The sequence below is a fragment of the Vidua macroura genome, chromosome 9, assembly GCF_024509145.1.
Source record: "Vidua macroura isolate BioBank_ID:100142 chromosome 9, ASM2450914v1, whole genome shotgun sequence".
In the NCBI taxonomy this organism is placed as follows: domain Eukaryota; kingdom Metazoa; phylum Chordata; class Aves; order Passeriformes; family Viduidae; genus Vidua; species Vidua macroura.
The window spans coordinates 27107713-27128762 of NC_071579.1; the positions used below are offsets into that span (position 1 = coordinate 27107713).

At 41.2% G+C, this 21050-nt stretch overlaps 1 protein-coding gene across 3 annotated transcripts in view; it reads left to right on the forward strand.

Annotated features, from left to right (window-relative positions):
* Nucleotides 1-5347: 5347 nt before the first annotated feature.
* Nucleotides 5348-21050, forward strand: part of ZFYVE9 (zinc finger FYVE-type containing 9) — a 58471-nt gene continuing 42768 nt past the window's right edge. The window contains exon 1 of one of the 3 annotated variants that reach the window (XM_053984525.1): nt 5348-5406. The gene's annotated coding sequence lies outside the window, so the exon portion shown is untranslated. Of the gene's footprint in view, nt 5407-5718; nt 5809-6594; nt 6682-21050 lie in introns of those variants that run through there. The other 2 variants (XM_053984523.1, XM_053984524.1) reach the window with 2 other exon arrangements.

Here is a 21050-nt window from a genome sequence, read left to right on the forward strand (position 1 = left end):
CTGCTTAGCAGAGGCTTTCAAATTACCTGAGTATCACATCTCACTCTCAAATACCAAGTCTAAATAACAACCCTTGAAAAGTTGTCCTGTGAGTATGAGTGAGTTTGCATATGGATTTGTGTCTTCACCCTCTCATCTCTTCCTTGCACTAACCTCAGCCCTGCCAAGACCAGGATGACCCTGCTACCACAATGGCTTCAGCTCCTTCCACATTCTCTGCAAGGCCAGGGCACTGACTGACAAACTGGCTGCTGTCACACTGAGTATGGACCAGCACTTGTTTTGGATCATGTCTCTGGCCATGGATGGACACAAAAAATTCTAAGAACTAAATTTGTTTTGAGAATTACCACTTTTTCAGCTGTGGCAGAAATTGGCCAAGAGATCCTAAAGATACAGGAAAAGAGGGAAGGGGAGAGAAAGACAATTTAATTGAAGAAATGCTATTTCCTTATGAAGTTTGGTGTAATCATCTAAAATGGGTGCCAGAGGGAGAGAAAGAGAAAAAAAATGAGAGGTCCTTTAAGTCCAAAGCCCTTTCTCAAGCTCCCATAGGGGTTTAAAACAGATACAGACACAGATCTCTTAGAGCCTCTAGGCCAGTGTTTGGAGTATGGACAGAAAAGCGATGGATGTTCAAGATTTAGCCAGCATAGACAGTAAAGAAGTTTTAACCCTTTCAAATGCATAACCTAATGAGTTTACTGTTGAAAAGGATTGCCACATAATCTTTTTTATTTTTCTCTTTTTTTTTTCTTTTTTTTTAACTCCTAAGGATACATGGCACATTTAAAATTTAAATTTGACAAAATAAGAATAAGTATTCAGCATGAAATGACTCTAAACTGACTCATACAATGAGATGGTGACCTAGCAGGCCTTTTTCCTTCCAAGAGATTAAGTCCTATCTGGTGGAAAATGCATCATAGATTAATTAAGTGCCCATGTATTAGTGGCTTTATCGTATGACTCACTAATACTGAGCTAACCTTAATATAGGATTCGGAGAATCTTAAGCCAAGGATTTTATTGATTCACATTGTTCTAGTGCAGGTAGTACTTGAGTTTAATGGATGAAGACTGCACAGAATTTAGAAAAATCAAAGATTCAAGGCAGATGAGGTAATCAAAACGTATAAGGACAGACACCACCGGAGCCGAGCCAGTCTCTCAGCCACTAGAGGGCAAAGCCACAGCACTGCAGTCGGCAGCGCCGTCTGCTCGCCTCTTTCCGAGGATGTTATCAGCGAGGGCGTTTATTTTACAACAAAAACTGGTTAAATGATCACTAAGCCCTTCACTATGAACGGCGTTAGTAATGAATACTTAGAATATTGTTTCTGTCAAAGTGTGGCATGCAAGCAGTTATTAGTAACTGTGCAGGAAAAAAGCCAACATTTTCTTCCATGGAACTGTGAATAAAAGCTTCAGTCACTCAAGAGGTTTGGACTCTTAGGCTCACAGCACAGGCCTTTCCTACTCGAGATCATGCATATCAGTAGAAGGCTGTGCACTTTTATCAGAACTATGCTGGGAAAGTAATGAACATTTTGCTGCAAAGTTTTCTAGTTTTTTGATGATACCAGATCAGACTGAGACTCCTGAATGTTTCAATGACAGATTTTGGAGACATCCAGAGCCTTATGTACAATCCCCTACCCAAGTCCGCCTTCGACCTTCTAATATTAAGAATTCTTGTTCTCTCTACTGGTTCTTGCCCTCTCCTGTGTAATGAATGTTATCAAGCATCTATTCTCTGCTCACACTAAATTTCCCACTGCACTTTTCAGAGATCAGGCATGGGTCAGCTTTGGGGTGGACCTGAGAGACTGCTTTGCACAAGATCAATGTGCTGTCTGTGACAGTGGCCAGAAGCAGATGCCAGAGGAAGAGTTTAGTAGCAGGATAATCATATAGTCACACTTGTCAGGAGTATCCTCCCAGCTTCCAGCAATGCATGTCTCAGGCTTCCTGAGTGAGAAAAGTTATCTTGGTATGCAATATGCTTCAAAGGCTTCGCCTTCTGTGAACGAGTCCACCCATCCCTTCAACCATTGTAAACACCGCCATCCCCAGGGCTGCTCCCATCATGTGCTGAACAGCACATGAGCTGTGTCAGATGATGCTGAAAGGGATGACAGGTTGTTACTTCTTAGTGCCCTAGGAAATCAACTTCTGCATAGACAAGCAGCCAGAATCCACAGCTACAGACACAGAGTTCTACCTCCTGGGGAGCAGACTTACAGGACTGAATCCTGCTTCTGTTAAAATTAAGTTTTTACAACCTCCTGATTTTTACATTCCCAGTGCTGGGAAATCCAGCTTGTCCCGTCCTAAACTGTCCTGGTGATTAATTACCTACCCTGGTAGAAGACCTCACAGGAAGATGAATACATCTGCATACACTCACTGAATCTTGAAGGTCCTTAAAACGTGTAATTGTGTCACCCCTTCACCTTCTTTCTTGACACTGAAATAGACTGAACCTTTTCACTTTCAGTCTAAATCATTCTTATTGATCTTCTCTGAACCATCTATTTTTCAGCTTCTATTAAGGAATTAAGGAATTTAGGTATCAGCCTTCAGGAGCAGTGGGATTAGTACCAGAAAAATAGAGACATCTTTCTATATTCTCCTGTTTATAAGCCCAAGGATTGCATTATCCTCTTGGCTACAGCACCACACCACCTGCTTATTTTCTCCTGATTATATGTGATGATTCTTGAGGTTTTTGAGCATTACCTTGTAAAAGCACAAATTCTCTCATCCTATAATCACTCCCTCTATTCCTTGATGCATGTTTTTACATTTGGCTGTACAGAAATGCGCATTAATTGTTATCAAGCTGTCTCAGCTACTTTGCAGCATGACTTGTTATTTATTAATCCCTATTGCTTACATCACTTGCAAACTCTTTAAGTGATGATTTTATGTTTTTCTTAAAACCATTAATATCAATACGATGCAGTGTAGAACTAATTGCCATAGGATGCAGAAACACATTCTTCGATGAGGACTTTTTATTTTCCCACTTTGTAACTGTCAGTTAGTTAGAGTCTTAACAGTTTAATAAGTGCTGTGATGAGTCGGTATCATTTTGGCTTCTTAATTAAAATGCTGCAAGTTACCAGAACAAATATTTTGCAGACCTACTTACCTTCATCAACCAAACTTGTAATGCCATTTAAAAAATCAAATTATTTTCACTAGATTTATTTTCCACATTAATTTGCAGTTATTGTGTTTCCACTCTTTAATTCTTTTTCAATCAAGTAATGTAGATAATGTCCCATTTTATTACCCAGAATTCTTGTCAGTCTTGCAGGTTGTAATTACCTTGGTCACCTTGTTTACCCTTTTAAAATATTGGTACAATATTTCATCCAGTCCTCTGGAACTTTAACAGTGTTCCAAGATTTATTGAAAATCAACATTAATGGTCTAAAGATACTCTGTGCCAGTGCTTTTAAAACTTTTGGATGCAAGTTAGCTGGACCTGCTGATAGCCAACTTCATTAGCTTCTGTTTAACATCCTCCTCAGTGCTTGTTGTAATGGAATGTATTTCATCATCATATGATATTTGTGTATCATATGGCTCTTCCCCAAACACAGATCAGGAATAGTTATTGAGTTCTTCTGCCTTTCCTACTGTTGTTAACCGTTCCACTATTTCTACCTAGGAACAGAGTGAAGACAGTATGAAACTTCCTTTTCTCCAGGTTTCTGCAAATTTCACCACATAGTTAAAAAATCCTCTTATTTGTCCTTAACTCTGTTGTTCAAAGATTACTCTGGCATCATTTTGAATCCCCTGGAACTCCTAGATCCCAGAGTACACACATTGTTACACACATCTTTGTATTGACCATGTAACTCTGTGCTACTCCCTGCAACCAGGGCACCTCAGAGGTTCCCTTCACCTTTCTAACTGTGGTCCTCTTTCCCCCTTTCCCATCCCCTGCCTTTTGCAAATTGGAGTATCCTCTTCTCTCTGCTCTCCTTTATGCCTTTTCTTTGGTAGCTTCTCATAAAGAGCTTGGAAAAATGCTTGGGAAAAGAGGTGGCAAGCTCAATAGCAAGCTGTCATGTGGGAGAGTATCAAGCACCATTTCTTATGACAGTGCTGTGGAGGCTCACGGACATGGAAGAGCTGCAGATACGTTTTGGAGAGTTTGTAACTTGGACTCTTGTGCCAAGTGAAAGGTCATGGTCCATGGTCCATGCTGTGGCTTGGGATCAAAATTATTGGTTTGGTTTGTTCACAGTGTTTCTCACTATCAATATTGAAATGTTTCTCCTTCTAGCAGAGGGAGCACATTGAGAACTCATGACGGGCAATCTCCCTGCTGTAAGCTCAGGTGTCTGGCACCACAACTGCCTGGAGCAGCTCCTGGAGTTTGTGGAGTTTGCTGCTCCTCTAGATACATCTTCATTAGGAACAAGTCACGAGGCATCCAAGCTACCCAGGAGGAATGGGGAATGAGACCATGTCCCATCACCTTAACTCACAGAGATGATTCCCATTGCTCCTAACTCCTGCTTTGCATGCTTTCATGCTTTGCCTTCTTGCAAAACTGCCAGTTATGACACTCTTCAGGAAAAACCTCTGTGTTTGGTGAGAAGACATCCCAATGAATGGCTGTATCCAGAGGAATAAAAGTAGAACAAAATTATGGTATTGGTATGCCTCTGTGAGACATTCACAGATGGCAAAGCTATGCACTTGCATGCATTTGACCAGAGGTTACGGAGTGTTATGCCACTCACTCTTTAATTAATTTCCCTTTTTTTTTGTCAGGCATGTTGTGTGTTTATCAGTCTGAGGTGTTTCATGAGAACCATTTTGAGGACAGTAATTGTGTATTGCACCAATCTGAACCCCTCATCTGTGCTTCACAAGCATGACAACACTAATTGCTAAAGAGATAGCAAGTTGGGGTTGACCAGGAATGCTTTATGGGAATAAATAAATTCCATCTCCATTAACATGCTACTCCCAGCTATGATGGATGAGCATTTTTTATCTCCTCAGCTATTTGCCCATGGATTGATGATTCAGTTGATTTGGAGTATCTCATATTTTTCGCTTGAAAAGCACATAGTTCCACCAGAATCAATGAATAAACATTAAGTGCTTCCCTTTCATTTCAAGCGGGATGGGCTGATGCTTTTGGAGCAAGGAGGCCTAGATTTTATCACCGGGGCTCATTACACTGCATTCACTGACATATGTGGCAAGTTAATGGAGAAGCCCAACCTGCTGGAAAGTGATGGCCTGTGAGTGTGAAACCTGGGAAGAGGGAATGGCCCTGCAACTGCATTAGCAGCCACCACACTCACCTTTCCCTTCCTCCTGGGCTGACATGGCGCTGCTGCAGCTGGGAGATCACGGACCTGCACAAAGGTGAGGGGACAGCGACTCCTTCCCATTCCCCTGGACCAAGCGAATCTTTCCTGAGGGGGAACCGAGGTGATGAGTTCCTGAGGCGAGAGGTGGGGTGTTCGTGAGGTGAGGGCTTCCTGAGGAGAGCGACGAGGGGCTCCTGAGGCAAGAGGTTCCTGAGACGAGGGGTGAGGGGTTCGTGAGGCGCTGGGCGCTCGCTCGCCCGGGTGAGGCTGCAGGCGGCAGTGAGGGCGCGCTGTGCCGGTTCGCAGCCCGGGACCGGCCGCCCGCCGCCCAGCCCGCGCCCGCCGGACCGCGGCACACGCGGGGGAGTGACATTTCCTGGAGTTCCCGAGCGCCCGCAGCCAGGCGAAGAGTCCCGCTCCCGGAATGGGCGGCCGCCTCCTTTTGGAGAGAGAACGGGTGAGATTCCGGGCGCAGTGTCACGGTTACGCGTACCCTGTCGGCTCGCCATCGCGGCTCCTGTGGGGAACGAGCGTGGTGGTTGGTTGTGGGGTTGCTTGTTTTTGTTTGTTTTTTTTTTTTCTCTCTCTCTTTTTTTTTTTTTTTTAATTTGTTGTGTTTATATTTTTTTTCTGTCTTTTTTATTTTTAATTTCTGGAAGCCTCTTTGCTGAGGATTGAACGTGTCTGCCAGCGGATGGCTCCGGGCCTCGCACCTCTCGGGGCAGCCGAGGGCGTCCTGCAGGATGGTGTCCCTCCCCGACTGTGGAGACACTCAACATGAAATGGCGAAATAACACATGTTCGGCTCCCAGCCGCGAGTCCTTCTGACCAGGTTTTGTGGACTGGTCACACTACACACACTGCAGCGGGTGCCCGGAGGCGCGTCCCTCGGCCGCGGGGCACGGGCAGCGCCCGGTGGCGGCGGTGGGTGCCCGGTGCCGCCTCCGCTTCTGTGTGTGTGTGTGGCTGCGGGGGCCGCGGGCTCGGCGGGTCCCCGCGGGGACAGAGCGGGTGGCTGCCCCCGCTGTCCGGCCGCTGCGGGGGTGCCGGTGCGGACCCCGGGGCCCGGTGCGGAGGTGCCGGCGCGGACCCCGCGGGGCGGGGGCGCGGCAGCTCCGCGCCGCCTCCCCGGCGGTGCCGCAGTGCCGTGCGCTGCCGCCGGGGCCGGGCAGGGGGCGCTGCTGCCGGGCGCTGCGGCGGCCTTGGCCGCGGAGGCAGCGAGCGAGCCCGGCTGGCGGCGGCGAGGGCGCGCCGGCCCCCAGCGCTCCCGGGGCGGACCCGGGAGATACCCCTCGCCATGCAGACCCGGTGGCGCCTGCTGCCTCCCGAGGTGAGTGAGCGGCGTCCGGCGCGTCTCCCGCGAGGCCGGGGTATCCCGCTCCCCAGGCCCCTGCCGCCCGCAGCGAGGCCCCGCGGGCGGGCAGGCGGGGAGGGCTCCGGCGCCTCGGTGGAGCCGCCGTATCGCCGACGGCGCCCTGGGCCTGCCGGCTCCGGGCGCCCCCTCGCCCCGCCGCCCTTGTCCTCGGCACGCCACCAAAGGGGAAGGTAGCGGTCGCCCCCCAGCCCTCCCCGGCGGCCGCCGTGGTCCTTCGAGCCCCCTCCCCGCCATTCCCCCTGCGTCGCCGGGCGTCCGGACTCGGTGACCCGCTCGCCCGGGGCACCTTTCTCCCCGCGCCGGCGATCCCGGGGATGGGGAAGGAGCTGCTGCTCCCCCCGGGACGCCTCGGGTGCCGGCGCGGGGCAGGGCGAGGTTGTGCCCGGGCAGCCGCGGCTGCCGGCCCGGGCAGGGGAGGATCCCTGTTGGCATCTCGTGCCCTTTTTATGGCCTGATATCCGCTCTCTCCCCGGGCAGGGAATGTTACTTGCTCATCGCGATGTGTAACAAGTCACTCCTGCAATGGTGGTAGTGGTGGAGGGGGATGGGGAGAGCGGGCGGGATGCGTTTTATAACATCTCTAATTACGTGAAATTGTGGTCATGTCTCACTCTAAGAATAACTGGCACTCTTGGCATGTCAGACTTTTTGCAGAGGTAGGCTAGTTTCTTGCTCATAAATGTTGTGGCTAAATAGGTGCCTGTGGCAGAGCGTGGCTCAAGAAATGTTTTTATCTTCTTAACCAGACACAGAAACAAGTAGCAGATGGAAATTGATAGACTTTATGTTTCCGTGTTAACAATCTTCTTTATTTATAGACAGGATATTCCTTATTATTTTATGACAGAGGTTTTTCAGAGGGTGCCATTTTTACACATATTTTCATTCACTTCAGATATTAAAAGTTAACTGAGTTCCATCAGTCTTTTATTAAGTGTCTCAGATTAGAATTTCTGAATAACACTGTCCTCTGTTTTTGGGTCCAGACTGAACCCAAACCTGGAAGGAGCTGTGTAAAAGCAAATAAAATAGTAATAATGAAAAAGATGCTCTACCTGAATAAAAGCCTTTATTTTCTTTGGGCAGCAATTAACTGACTAGGCAAGGCTTTAAAATATTGTAATTGACTTCTATTAGCAAGTAATTTTTGATTGCATGGAACAAATCCAGATTTTAGATACACCTACAGTGGTTGAAACATCCAAATCCTTTGTTACTGCCTGAACCCTCAGTGTGCTTCTTTTTATAAAGTTATGGCATGTGATGCAAAATGAGAAGAACAGTCTCCTTGACCCAAGAGAGACAAATTTAAGAATCTCTTCAGAGGTTTGGGGATCTGAAATGGAAGCTGAAGAAGGGTCTAAAATTTCAAACAAGCCTCCCCCTCTAATTGAAGCCCTGATCAGCCCTGAACAAGTTGCCATGTTCTGACACACTGTGATTTATTTGCATTGCTTTATGGTGCCTCCTTTAGTGTGTGAGAAAGGAAGAAACCCACCCCAAAACTGCCGTGCTGACTCCTGATATTGGGTGTTATTTTTGTGTGTTAGCTTTGAGTCAGTTACAAGGCTGGGGATTAAATACTTTCAAACACACACGCATTTCAGGATCTGAGGCCTGGGGCTAAGGCTGAGATGAAATACAGTTTTTTTAGCTTGGCATAAAGTCTGGCTGTGATTGTCTCAGGGAACAAAGGTAGAGACTGAACAAAGATGCAGTATTAAAACTTGTGGCCAAAGAATGATAAGCTTTTAATATCTGTTGTAGTCTGTCCACTTGCTGTGCCAGCTTTGGCAGAAAATAGCTTGCTTGTTTTTCAGTTTAAAGGCTATCTATAGAAAATAACCTAGAAATTATTTTGCTAAAGGATTAGAGTGGCCTTTTGCTTTTGAATACAAGTTGACCAAAAAGAGGTTTTGAGAAGTTGTGTGTTGATGTTTTGTTGATCAGAAAAACCTTTTCTATATACTAAGCTGAGAATCTTCCCAATAAAACTGATTTTCTTAACTGAAAATCAGTTGAGGAATGATAGTTTCAGTGCACAGTTTGTCTGTGTGCTCATGAATCTGTGATCTTTTCCAGAACACTGTTGTAACATGCCAGTATATTCATAGGCTTCTTTGAAAGTGTTATATAAAGGCTAATGTTTATTTTTGTAATGTGAGTGAGATTAAATAAATTGAAGGGTGGCCTGTTTATGGTTCTATTTGTGATTCTTTAGGAGACTTGGACTTTTATATGGACAGAAAAGTGAACTAATATGCTTGGTTTTCCCTCCTTTTGTTTCTCTAAAGCATTGAGAAAGGTACAATGGTACCACAAGTTGACAAAGCTTTTTGCATTGATAAGCAATAGAAAGTAAGAAGTAAATGGCTGAAAGTAACTGAAAGTATTGAGTTTTAGCTGATAGAGACAGCTTTTACTTCTGTGTTAGCTAGAAGTGTTGGCTGTATCTTGCAATACTGTGAAAATTGTGTCAGTTAATGCAGATGGATAGGATGATATAAAATATACATCAAGGATCCTTCACTGACATAGTAGTTTCTACTGGAATTGGAATTCAGGAAAATAGATTTCAGGTTATGTATTGATACAACTTTTGGACTAGAGCAAAACATGCTATGTAGTCATCAAAAAAATTGCACACCGAAAAATCAGTGTGATAAAAGTAAATGATCTTTATCATCATGCACACAAATATAATTTATAAATGTAAAGAGTAATTCTTTGTCTTATCTCTATAAATAATTTTATTTTTACATACAAGTTAAGTATGTTCCTACTTACTATTTCTTTGACTGAGTTTCACTTCAGCTGCTATTCAGGTTGCCATAGCAGACAGGTAGAATAGGAAAAATACTTCTAACATGAGTTTATATGTATTCTTTCACTGAATAATTCCAGTCTGGTTTATTACTGGATTATTCCATCAGTAATTGTATTATTGCTCTATTGCTGCAAGAGACAAGCAGAGATGGCTAATATTGGTACTTCTTTTTCAGAAATAACAGCCTTCCAAGTAGTACATCAGCATCAAATAGGCTTAATATGAGTGGCAGAGGAAATCCATAAAGTGTCACTTGAACTATTCTAAAGGTAGTTACTAGAGAATTCTAATTAATTTAAAAACATAGTTGAAGGCAAGAATGCATGGTCAGGAATTTCAGGGTGTCAACAGAGGGTAAATCTTTCCTTCCTTATTCTTTCTTCCAGATCTGCTCAAGGGAGAAGGGACATAGAGCAGCAAGTCCAGTCAACTGAGATTTGCACAGGCATAGTTCTGTTACAGTAAAAAAAAAAAAAAAAAGAGGTGATAAACTATGTGAAAAACAGGTGTGGAGTGACAACCTGTAGATCCTCTGTGTTTTAGAAGTGTGGAGCTGGAGTGCTCTCTGAAGTGCTTGTGTGATATCTTCAGTCTGAGGATAAACTAAGGCAGTAGTTGTGTTAGTTATGAAGGCTGGGGAAAAGAGAGCTTTAGGAAACTTCAACATTGTTTTGTTTTCACGTGAAATTTGATCATTTGGAAATGTCAATATGCGGCAGTGTGACCATATGTTATGCTTTGAAGTTTTGGTGTTGATGTATCGAGCTTTTCACATATTTTGTCCCTAGTGTACATTGAGCAAAGGAAAACATGGACTTAAGTGCTGGATTTCCACTTGCATTGGCTTTTTGTTTGTCTCTATGTTTCTTGAGTAAAAACGATCAACTTTCATATGGAATTATTTGCAGATAATGCTAATAGCTATACCCCTCTATATTTTGTCTCTGTGTTGTATAGAGAATATATAAATATCTTTGTCTTGCTTGCTATATGTGTTAATATTGCTAATACTGTACCTCTGATATTTTGATGCCAACTGAAGTTACAAACCTATCTAGGAATCAGTGGGGTATCAGTAGTATCACTTGTTTAAGGGAACACACTGAAGGTCCAGAAGCATTCCAATAAACTCTGCTAGGATTTTCTAGGTTTGTCTGTCAGGAATTTTATTGCATGCTCCTTTTTCCTATAGTTCTTCCCCTTCCTTCTAATATCCACAGGAAGCTTGACGAACTTTTGTTTTTAAGAGCTTGATGGCATAGTGGAGTTGAGTAGGGCTTTACATTTGGAAATGATATTGCCCTTAACATTTTTTTCAAACACTTTTTTGGGTTTCTGTTGCAATTTGGTTCCAGCATAGTGACAAAGGTGGGAAGCTTTCCCATGGAGGCTTGAGGCATCAGCTGGTGCTTTAGGCAGTGCTGCTGGACCCTGTGTGGGGAATAGTTTTGTATGTAAAGCGATGCAGTAAATGTGCCTTTGCTGGTGTCTTCCTGGTTTTTGGCCTGACTCAAGCTGAACTTATGTTTGCAGTAGTTACAAAAAAGCACTAAAGCCTAATGTACACCAAGTGTGATGTGTTTCTTCCTCTGCTATTTTCTATGTGTGAAAATGTTGTAGAATTCAGTTTGATAACTATTTTAGGGCTGTTTCCCAGCTATTCTTCATTAGCAAAATTAGGCATGATCAAAGATGCTTGAAGTGTTTTGTGCTTTGCTTGAGCTGAGAAGATACCTTGTCCACTTAAGAGCTAGAAAAGAAATGCTTTATACCAAATTATTACCATGCTGACTGGTAGTGGTTCAGAATTTTCCTTATTGAGTACTTGTACTACAATTTTGCAGAAGAGGCTTTTTTTTTTTTTTTTTTTTTTTTTTACTTAGTAAAATGGTAGCTGGAAGGAACTTGTCATTCCTCTTTCCAGCATACAAAGAATCCAGAGGACATTTCCTATCAGGTGATAAATTGAAATCAGGCCATACTTGAGTCAGAGATTCATGTGTGCTCTATTAATTACAGAAGAGCTCTAACTGCTCTAGTAGTACTTAACAGCCTTCTGGATTCTTGCAGTTTTAAAAAACACTGTAATTGGAAAGTTTTTATTTACTTTGACAGTATACTGAAGCCTTTTTAAATAAATAATCGAACTCAAACTTTATACACGTTTTGGGTACATTTCTATTTCACTCAAAGTTTAAAATTTTATTTAGTGAAGTAATATGGGTGAAGTACTTCAGCAGATTCATAGTAGATTATCAGTGGAAGAATACACACTGGCACATTTTTGCAAAAAGTAGAGTGATGCACTTAAAAGAAGTTGGTAAATGTTCAGTGAAAGAAGAAGATCAAAGAGCTTTCTAAATCGCATAATACCTTCTTTATTTGTGAATGACACTGACTATTACAGGAGCTTTTCTTGTTTTGAGGCTCAGTTTTGTTGTGTCAGAACTGTGCTTTGAACTCCGTGTACATGTTGTCTTAGCTGTTTGCAGTCCAAATGTGAACTAGGAGATTGACTTAGGAACACTGAAATAAAAGGCCAAGCCATGTGAAACTATGATTTTATGGTGTAAGTAGTTACTATAAATTCAAGAAGAATTGGTAAATCATATGAATATGCATACAATTTATTGCTTGACCAGTTGGCCAGTCAGATAATTAGAAGTTTGTAAGATACTACATCACAAAAATTGTAGATATTTTCAGATTGGTGAATTTTTTGTTTCTCAGTTATTGTTTACTGTGCTTCTCTTGCATTTCTTTTAACCCAGTCAATGAAACTGTTCTCATCTGCTTCATTTTCTTCTTCAACAGCTTCAAATTTTTTTTTTCCTCTCATTTAGAACTGTTGGATTTTAAGAGGAAAGTTGAAAACTGGTGTCAACAATATGAGTCCTCGTTTCTGAGGATGTAGATTCCTCTGGTCTGTGTGGTGCACAGACCTCATTCTGATCTTGGGTGTGCCACACATCCAGTATCTCTGAGGTGCACTTTGGTGATGAGTGTGGGGGTGAAGGTAAACCCTGCCCCAGTTATCTGCTGAAGGTGCCTGGCAGAATTAAATTTGTATTCCCACTTCAAGTTCTGCAGCTCTGAGCTTTGCATATCAATTTAAACAAAATGAAATGAATCTTGTTTCTCTGCCAGGTCGGGAAGTGTGGTGAGTGAAGAGGTGCACATTTGGTTTTTCTGCAGGTGTTGTAGAGAAGCAAAGGCAGTGGGCTGCTGTGGTTTATTGCAGAAGAGAGGTGGATAATGTGCTGGTGGTTCTTAAATAAGTGTGATATGAAAGAGAGAAGTTTATCTTGTGTGTTACTCCCAGCAATTGCTGAGTAGAGGTAGTGTTGACCTATCTTTTTAGTGCATCATATCAAGGGGCTTGTTGCCTGACACCGTCCAATACTGAGGACAGAGAACTGGACTTGATTAACCTGGTGCTCTAAGGAGTTCAGTGGTTCTTGCATTGAGTCAGTGCAGTGTGCTGGAACTAGTAATAAAGGAGCTGAAACACTGGGAATCTGTTCCAGATTAGTTTCTGATGGCTATGACTTATCTTCCACACATAATTCTTTAGATTTTGTGAAAGATTTTGTAAGTAGGAGGGAATTTCTTCCATGATCTGGAGATGGAGAGAAGTATGTTTTGTTTCAAGTAGGAAGATGTGTTGAATGAGTTTATTACAGCGTAAATCTTATCTGATATTTTATGTATCCAAGTCCTTGGAGATACTATATTAGTAAGCATTTTGTTCCACCATCTGTGGAATGAAAGAATCTTGTTTTTCTGTAGATGTAAATCCTTTTTGCCCCATGGTATCTCTTCCCTTCCTTCCCTCTCTGCATTAATCCCGTCTTTCTCACATAACACCATAATTCTGGGGATTTTTTCCAGAGCTGTGTGGGTATTGATTGCCCAGCAGGTTGCTGCCAAAATACATAGAGCAGCTTGCTTTTCCCTTGGAGGGCAGTCACTTGGATTTGTTTTTACACTTTACATATTCATTTTCATGACAGATACATAAATGAGCATAAGAACATAAAGAATAGTAAATAAGAATATAATCCCATAATCTTAATTTCTATAGGAGATTGGATTAAAGATACAACACTTGAAAAGTGGCAGCATCTGAACACTAAACCAGTATGTAAATCCTCTTGTTCATGTCACTGAGGCTCTGAATACTGAGCTTTCTTTGTAGGCTGGAGGAGACAAAAAAGCTACATGGTTAAAATATACCCAGCCAATCATGCCAATGTAATTTTTTGTTCCCTATCTGCACTGTAATGCAGATAAATGAACATTTAATATGAATTGAGATAACATAAGAGGAAAGTTCCCTCTTTGCGATTTTTTTTTTCATTTATCCTCCCAGTCTTTGAAATTGCACATTCTCCTATGATACCATGGAAATACATGCTGTGGCTTGGAAATAGCTTGCTTCTGAGGCTTGTGTTTGGTAGAGAAAGGCACAGGTATTTCTTATTTACACCCTTGTTGGGCTATATCCAGTATACAGCTGCTGTTTCTGTTGGCCCAGCCACACTGACAGTCCAGCAGAGCATATTGGTTGTCACTGTGTTACAAAGGTACATTGTAAATGCTGTGTTGTTTAGTTCAAAATGAGTGTTTTAATGGTCTCTTATTTAGTGAACTTGAAAGTACATGCAAAGCCCACTTCTTAGGTTATATTATTAACAGATTACTTTAAGTAGCATATATATTGAAACAGCCTCTTAGCTGAAACACCAAATTGCATTGATTGTAGTAATTTCATACTGTGTTTTTGTATAAATGATGAAGGCTGCATAAAGCCCCAGCATATTTCATGGGTTTCACAGCTCTTTCTTGACTCTTTTATAAATGTAACTCTAAAAGGTTGTTACTTAAGCATCAGTCCACCTGTGTGCTTTTCTGCTTTCAAGTTATTGTATTGGTGTACTGGCTTAGTAGCTTCTATATTGTATTTACCTTGGTTTCACTTAACAAGTCATTTGTAAAATGCATTTTAACCCATCTCTGGAATTTGCTCATAGATACTCTTTTTGAATACTCATGTAGAATGAATGTGGGATTTATTATGATACAAATTAGAAATTGTTTCTTGAGACTCACAGGCAATAGATAGATGTATATGTGGTGGTTTTGTTCCCTTATTAATTTCCTCTAATACCCCTTGTGGCTATATTTTTTTTTTTCATTAAGCTTCATTTCTGTACAGATGGCTTTTAAATGTAATTGTACCTTCTAATTTGAGGAAACATGCAATAGTGCCTCCTATGTAGTTAACAAAACTTGTCTTGACTGGAGATTTCAAATACTGAAATGCTTGAGGGAAGTGGTCCTGGATGCTGGGTCCCACTATGTGTATGTGTCACAAAATGCATTTCAGGCTACAAGGCTGGGGGTTTAAATGAATTTGTGAAGGAGCTTAACGATGGTCAGTAATGATGAGGAGGGGTGGGGTAGGAGGCAGGTTGGCAGCTAGGACAGTGTTTTAGGATATGGCTGTTATTTTAGCTATGTGGTGTTTTTTTGGTTTTTTTTTTTTTTTTTTTTTTTTTCCTTTTTTCTTTTTTGTTGGCCAGCCTTCTAAAGACTTCCATTTCTATTTGCAAAGTGGATGGACCACCATTGCTGTTGAGTTTGCCCCCACTCTTCTTAATCTCATGTAGTTAATAAGGTTGCTTACAAGTATGTATGTTTATGCCAGTAATGGACAGTAACATTGGAACATGAGGTTTCTTACGTGGTTTTTTTTTGTCAGAGAAAGAAGAAAGCTTGGGTAGGGAGAAAACAAACGGATGCAGGAAGAAGTGAATGGGGAAGGAATGTGAGAGGGGAAAAGGAGCCCTCCAGATGAAGAAAACAGGAGCATGCTACAGGCTAAGAAGGAGGGGTAAAGAGGTGGGGATTCATGGCTGAGCTGAATCAACCACCCCATCGATGGACAGCAGAGGTGGCAGAGGTTTCTCAGTTTTGATCTATCTGAGAAATGTTGCATCTGAGTTTAGAAGAATTTGAAGTTCCTACAGCTCTGTAAGATTTCTGATAACTGTATTAATACTCATAACTCATTAATAAGGAAGCCTTTCGAATGTTTTTGGGTTTTGTCTGTTAAGTCTTTATTTCCTGTGCCTGCTAACAGAGATACAGAATTCTGGGCACTTAGTATTATAACCAAAACTTAATGGATCCCAGCATAAATTTCAGGTAGATGTCCTGGTTGCCTCAGTGGCCCAGTATATCAGTGAAAAGAAAAAGCTTTACAGTGCACCTAAATGGAAGTTACTGCCTGCTTCTGGTGGTTAGTGCTCAGTCCCTTCAGCCCTGTTACAAGCACGTTAATGGCCCTGAGCCCAGATGAGGTGCGTGCTCAGAAATAGCAGTTTCAGTATGCACTGTTGCCATGGATTATTGAGTCGTATCGAGTGAGTTACTAGTTACAGATGACTTAAGACATAATGCACTGTGAGCATCAGCAGTGATGTTAGTTAGATCATGATCACAAACGTGGGAGGGAACTTTGCTGCACTTGACAACAGTGTTTTATAAATGTGTTTGGTGTGATATGAATGTAAAGGTCTACACAAAATGGGAATTAAGTTACCTTCTTAGAGATAATTTCAGGGAGAAAAGAGTATGAGATAAAAGTCCATATTTATTTCAGGGATGTATGGTAATCCAGCTTTACATAACATAGGATTTGAGAAATAGTAACCATTTGGTGTCTATAATTATATTTCTTTAAAAGTTACATCCGAATTTAGAGCACTGTTGTGTGGTACAGTTATCAGATGAGCTGAGATGACCACAGGAGTGCAGGAAACAAAGCCTGTTGATAAAGGTGGTGTTAGTAGGTGCCTGACTGCTTTCCAGCGGTCTTTCAAAGTTTTTGCCTGTTCGGATGGTCCATTCTCCAAAGAGCAGCTGAATGTATAAATTGTGTTGCTTCCAGCAGCTTCTCTCCCCTGGTTGTGTGGCAGTTCTGGCTTTTATTACCAGCTTTTGCTCACAAGCACTTGCAAGTGTCAGTCCCACATGAGCTTTATAATAAAGGACAGTTGTAGGCTTTTTTATAATAAAGGAGTTGTAGGCTTTTAGTTAGAGATTCTAGGGGACCTCAGTCAGGTCTTCCCTTATGGCCCAAATCTAAGAAAGATCTGAAATAATGTTGAGTCTATTTGGGTTTCATTCTTGTTTCTACCCTACATTGGAAAGAAGAAAAATTCATAAAATATTAGAATACAGGATTAATCCACTCTGGTATAGAGTGTGCAGCTTTAAATAATTTTATTCTTCAGATGTGTTAAACATCAGAGTCAAAACCTTCTCAAATACTGAAACACAAAAATGATCCCATAAACCTACTTGTTCTATATGTTTACTTTAGTTTGTGTTTGAATAAATAATAGCTTCAGACCAGTATGTTAAGTGGATTAATTTTTAAAAATAACTATGTTGTTATATTGATGACATTATTTGGAACCCATGCACAAATTAAGAAACATGATTTCATATTAAATTTATGTTTAATGCGCTATGCATTAGCTTTTTGTGATTTACAGTATTTTAACCTTGGAAATTGCATGAAACAAAGTGTTACAAAACATTAGATACATAAACCACCACATTCTGAAGTGACCTCTACGAGCATATGAGTAAGCTCAGGCAAGGATTTTTCTTTTTTTTTTTTTTTTTCCCATCTGTATTCCTCTGGAAAAACTTGCGTGGAAGGCAGCACTGTGGTGTAAACCTATCTATTTGTTCTTCCCCAGAGCAGGGATGGATCCTTTTCCAGGCATCAGAGGCAGTTACGTAAGAGGAGCTGGTTCCTGTCTCCAGGTGCTGAGGCCTCTGCAGTGGGCTGAGGCTGCTTGGCAAGGCTGGGCTTTGTGTCAGGAAAACAAATCAATTGCTTTCTCCTTGAAATAGTAAAAAAAGGGTAGGAAATGGAATTTTATTTCTACTGTAAATGGTTATAAAGCAGGTGTCCTTTTCAGTTGAGCTGCTTTTATTTTCTGGAGCACAAAGGTTGATAATGCTGCTGTAGTTGTTCTTGTCTCCCTGTTACTTTTGACTGTGATACTTCCTATAATGCTGCTTTGAAGTTGCTGCTCTTTTGACTGCCTTACTACTGCTCAGGCATGTGTGAATGTCTCCTTATGGAAACTTGGCTGGAGACAAGAGTGGAAATAATGGCTTTAAAATGGCATGGGGGAGAGTCAAGGGAAAAGATGCAAATATAGGTGAAATAATTAGAGAGACTGTTCTGCTTTAAGCATTGTCCACTTCTGTTTGTTCAGTTGTTTGGAAAAAAAGACAATCCAATGCAACATTGCAATAGTTTATCTTTCATCAGCATTCATGGGTAGTGAGCTGGTACAAAGTGTTGTATTACACAGAAATAGCCTACCATGCCCCAGCCTGCTCCTGGGTGCATTTACATCGGGTAGTAGGAACATCAGCAAATTAAGGAAAGTAAAGCTGAAGGATGCTCGGTCATCTTGAGCTTTTGGTGCAGGGAAAGGATTAGCAGTGACTGTATCTTCTTTGTATTTGTTACATTTTATTTTTGCTGCTGTATTTAGTATTTCTTACTAAATGGATTTATGGTGAGTTTTAATTGGATTTTTCAAATCTGAATTGTGGTATATATCATGTATTTTTAAAAAAAATCTGTGTAATTTGCTGAGTTTTCTTTAATTACTTAGAATTCTGAAAACATTTTTTTTTCTGATTGCATTGAATGACTATTGCTTTAATTTATTAATAGAACACTTAATTTTTGAATGCTTAATTTGGGGCCTAATCCAAAGTCCTTGCCATTGCAGGCATTTTCCAGTGTGTGGCAGATACTGCTGCTGCTGTGTCACAAATGCTTTGTAACACCTGCCCTTCCCTTCATTTGGCACCTGCTAGGTAGAAAGAGCTCCATGTTTGGGGACAAAATTGTTGGGCATGTGGTAAGCCACCAGTATTCCAAGCATTACATTACTTGAGTGAAGAACTCCCTTTTCCATTTGTGAAGGTTTAGCTTCCAGACTGATTGATCAGATAAAGTAATTAATTTTACATTACTGATGTGTGTCCTGAAACTTTCCACCTATCTCCCCCCTTGTTTAAGTACACTGATTTCCTGTTCATGTAGCTCCCTGCTATGGTATTCCTTGTTGTAATTTGTATTTTCTTGCAGAGTTGAGGCCTGAACAAATTGCCTGTCTGTAGTCTCTGAATCTCCCATCTGATACTTGCAGAGTGTAGACAAGGTAGGAAGTGAAGATACCAGTGTTGAAATCTGGATTTGCATTTAAGATAATGCCTAGTTCAACTAATCTAGCAATAATAAAGTGCCTTAAAATGGCTGCGAATGTCTCCCTGCCTACTCAAAGACATCTCCTCACTGGTAGCACATTATAGAGGATCTGTAGTGTAGTTAGGAGTTGGATCTTTGCCAGTAGATGGAAGCATTTTTTAGCATCTCCTCATGCTTTGAGCATTTTTTGCATTTTTTTTACCATAGTATCAAAATTGCTTCTTTTTCAGTCTCTTTCCATTTATTATAATCTATTCCAGTTTCTCTAGTTCAGATTACTTTCATTTAATGTTGTAAACATTTTTTACATTCTTTTTTGTGGAAGATATTTCTAATTTTGTATTTTTGGAGTTCTTTCCTTCTATTCTTCATCCTTTCTTTATTCTGTGCATGTCTCTGCTTGTCAAATTTCTCTTCAATTTATGTGTTGCTTTTGCAGTGATTGGGAGTTGCCTTCTTGGAGCTCCCGAGGGAAATCAGATGTGTAGGGTACAACCAAAGCAGCACCTGAGTGACACCAGGGCAAGAGACAGAGGAGTTCAGCCCACCACCAGCAGAAGAGATAAGGAACTGAAATTCTCCAAGTAGCAAACTGGGACAACAGGGACACTGGTCCTCCTTCATTTGCAGTGATCTTAGGTCTCAGTGGGCCCATAATTTTTAGGTGGAAATGTATGTATTTTTTCCAAGTGTGATGGAGCCCTTTTTTAGCAGTGTGTGTGATTCAGAGAAAACCTAATAATCACTAGGTTATATGTTGTTGTGAGTTTTCTTGGCTCTCATTTGTAGTTATTCCTTTTGTCCTCGATTTTCATTTAAATATACTTTCCTTACATTAAATTCTTACTGGAAAAAGAATTTGGCTCTGTTGCCAACTTAGTTTTTTTTTTTTCCACGAAATCCAAATGCTGTAATTTACTTTTTTTATTTTACTTTTTGTTTAAATATATTACATTCATATCTGTAAGCATGCTTTGATTTTTGCATTGATCTTTGATAGCTGCTGAGAGTAAATGTTGAACTGTAAACAAAAAGCTCCAGGACCTCCAGGTAATATCTCTTCAAAGCTTACTTTGGAGACTGGCAGCCATTGATTGGATCTTCTCTGTTGAGTGGTTACGCACAAAAAAGTCATTGCCTGGGAAGAATGGAACAAGGAAAGAGGAGCAGAGTAAAAACAATAAATAATAAAGCTGTGCCCTGGATATTGCTTGCCTAGAAGGTTTGCTGGCTTAGAGCAAGGGTGTCAGCACAGCTCGTTTCAGCTGTGGGTTGCTAGGGCTGGTCCGTTTCTGATCAGGAAAGGTTGAGCTCTGTGGTTAATGTATGATGTATGACTGGTTGATGTGATGTTAGTGATGCAGCTGACAGGCTTTGCCATAAATCACAGTGATAATTGTCCTTAATTGATATGTCTTTTCAAAAGGTCATGAGAACTGAATCATTTTCCTGTACTACAGGCCAGGAGGGGACATGGTGGTGGTATGGTGGTACAGAAAACCTTCCCCACTGCCACGTGTACTTCACATCCCTTTGAAAAGGCTTATACTGAAGCCTTTCAGTGGAATTAAATTTCCTCCACTTCTGTTTTTGCATGCATGTGAAGCCTATCTGAAGAATGTTGTAATAAGATAACATCTACTATTTCCCAGATAACCAAAACTCATTTTCATTTATAGAGGCGAAAATACACATAGCATCAGAAATTTTACTTGTATACCGGAAGAGTTCTGCTGGCATCCAAAGCTGTGGGATTCTGAGTTTGAAAACAGTACTACTCAGAGTGCTACTGTTCAGTTCATTAGTTTCCTGGAATTATTACTGTAGCTTATTTCTGAAAAGAATAATAAACAACCCTGGGAAAAATTTAGTGTAACACTGAATATTGCTTTCATGTGTGGAGAACTGATTTTTTTTTTTTTAGCTCTGTTAATTTTGCTGGAGCTTTAAGATTTTTTTTTTCTAACATATGTTGCAGCTTCATCAGAGTACTAATAAATATTTCAGCTACCTAACAGGTCAAAATGTCAGTGCCTTAAAAAATGAATTTAATGTATCTCATTCCTTTTCTTGTTGCACTGTTTGTCATAAACTGGTTTCTGTTTTCTCTGCCCATAGCTGTGTTGGATTTTTGAGCTATGTTGGCTGTTGGGATGCAGCCTGAGAAAATGAGCACCTGACCTA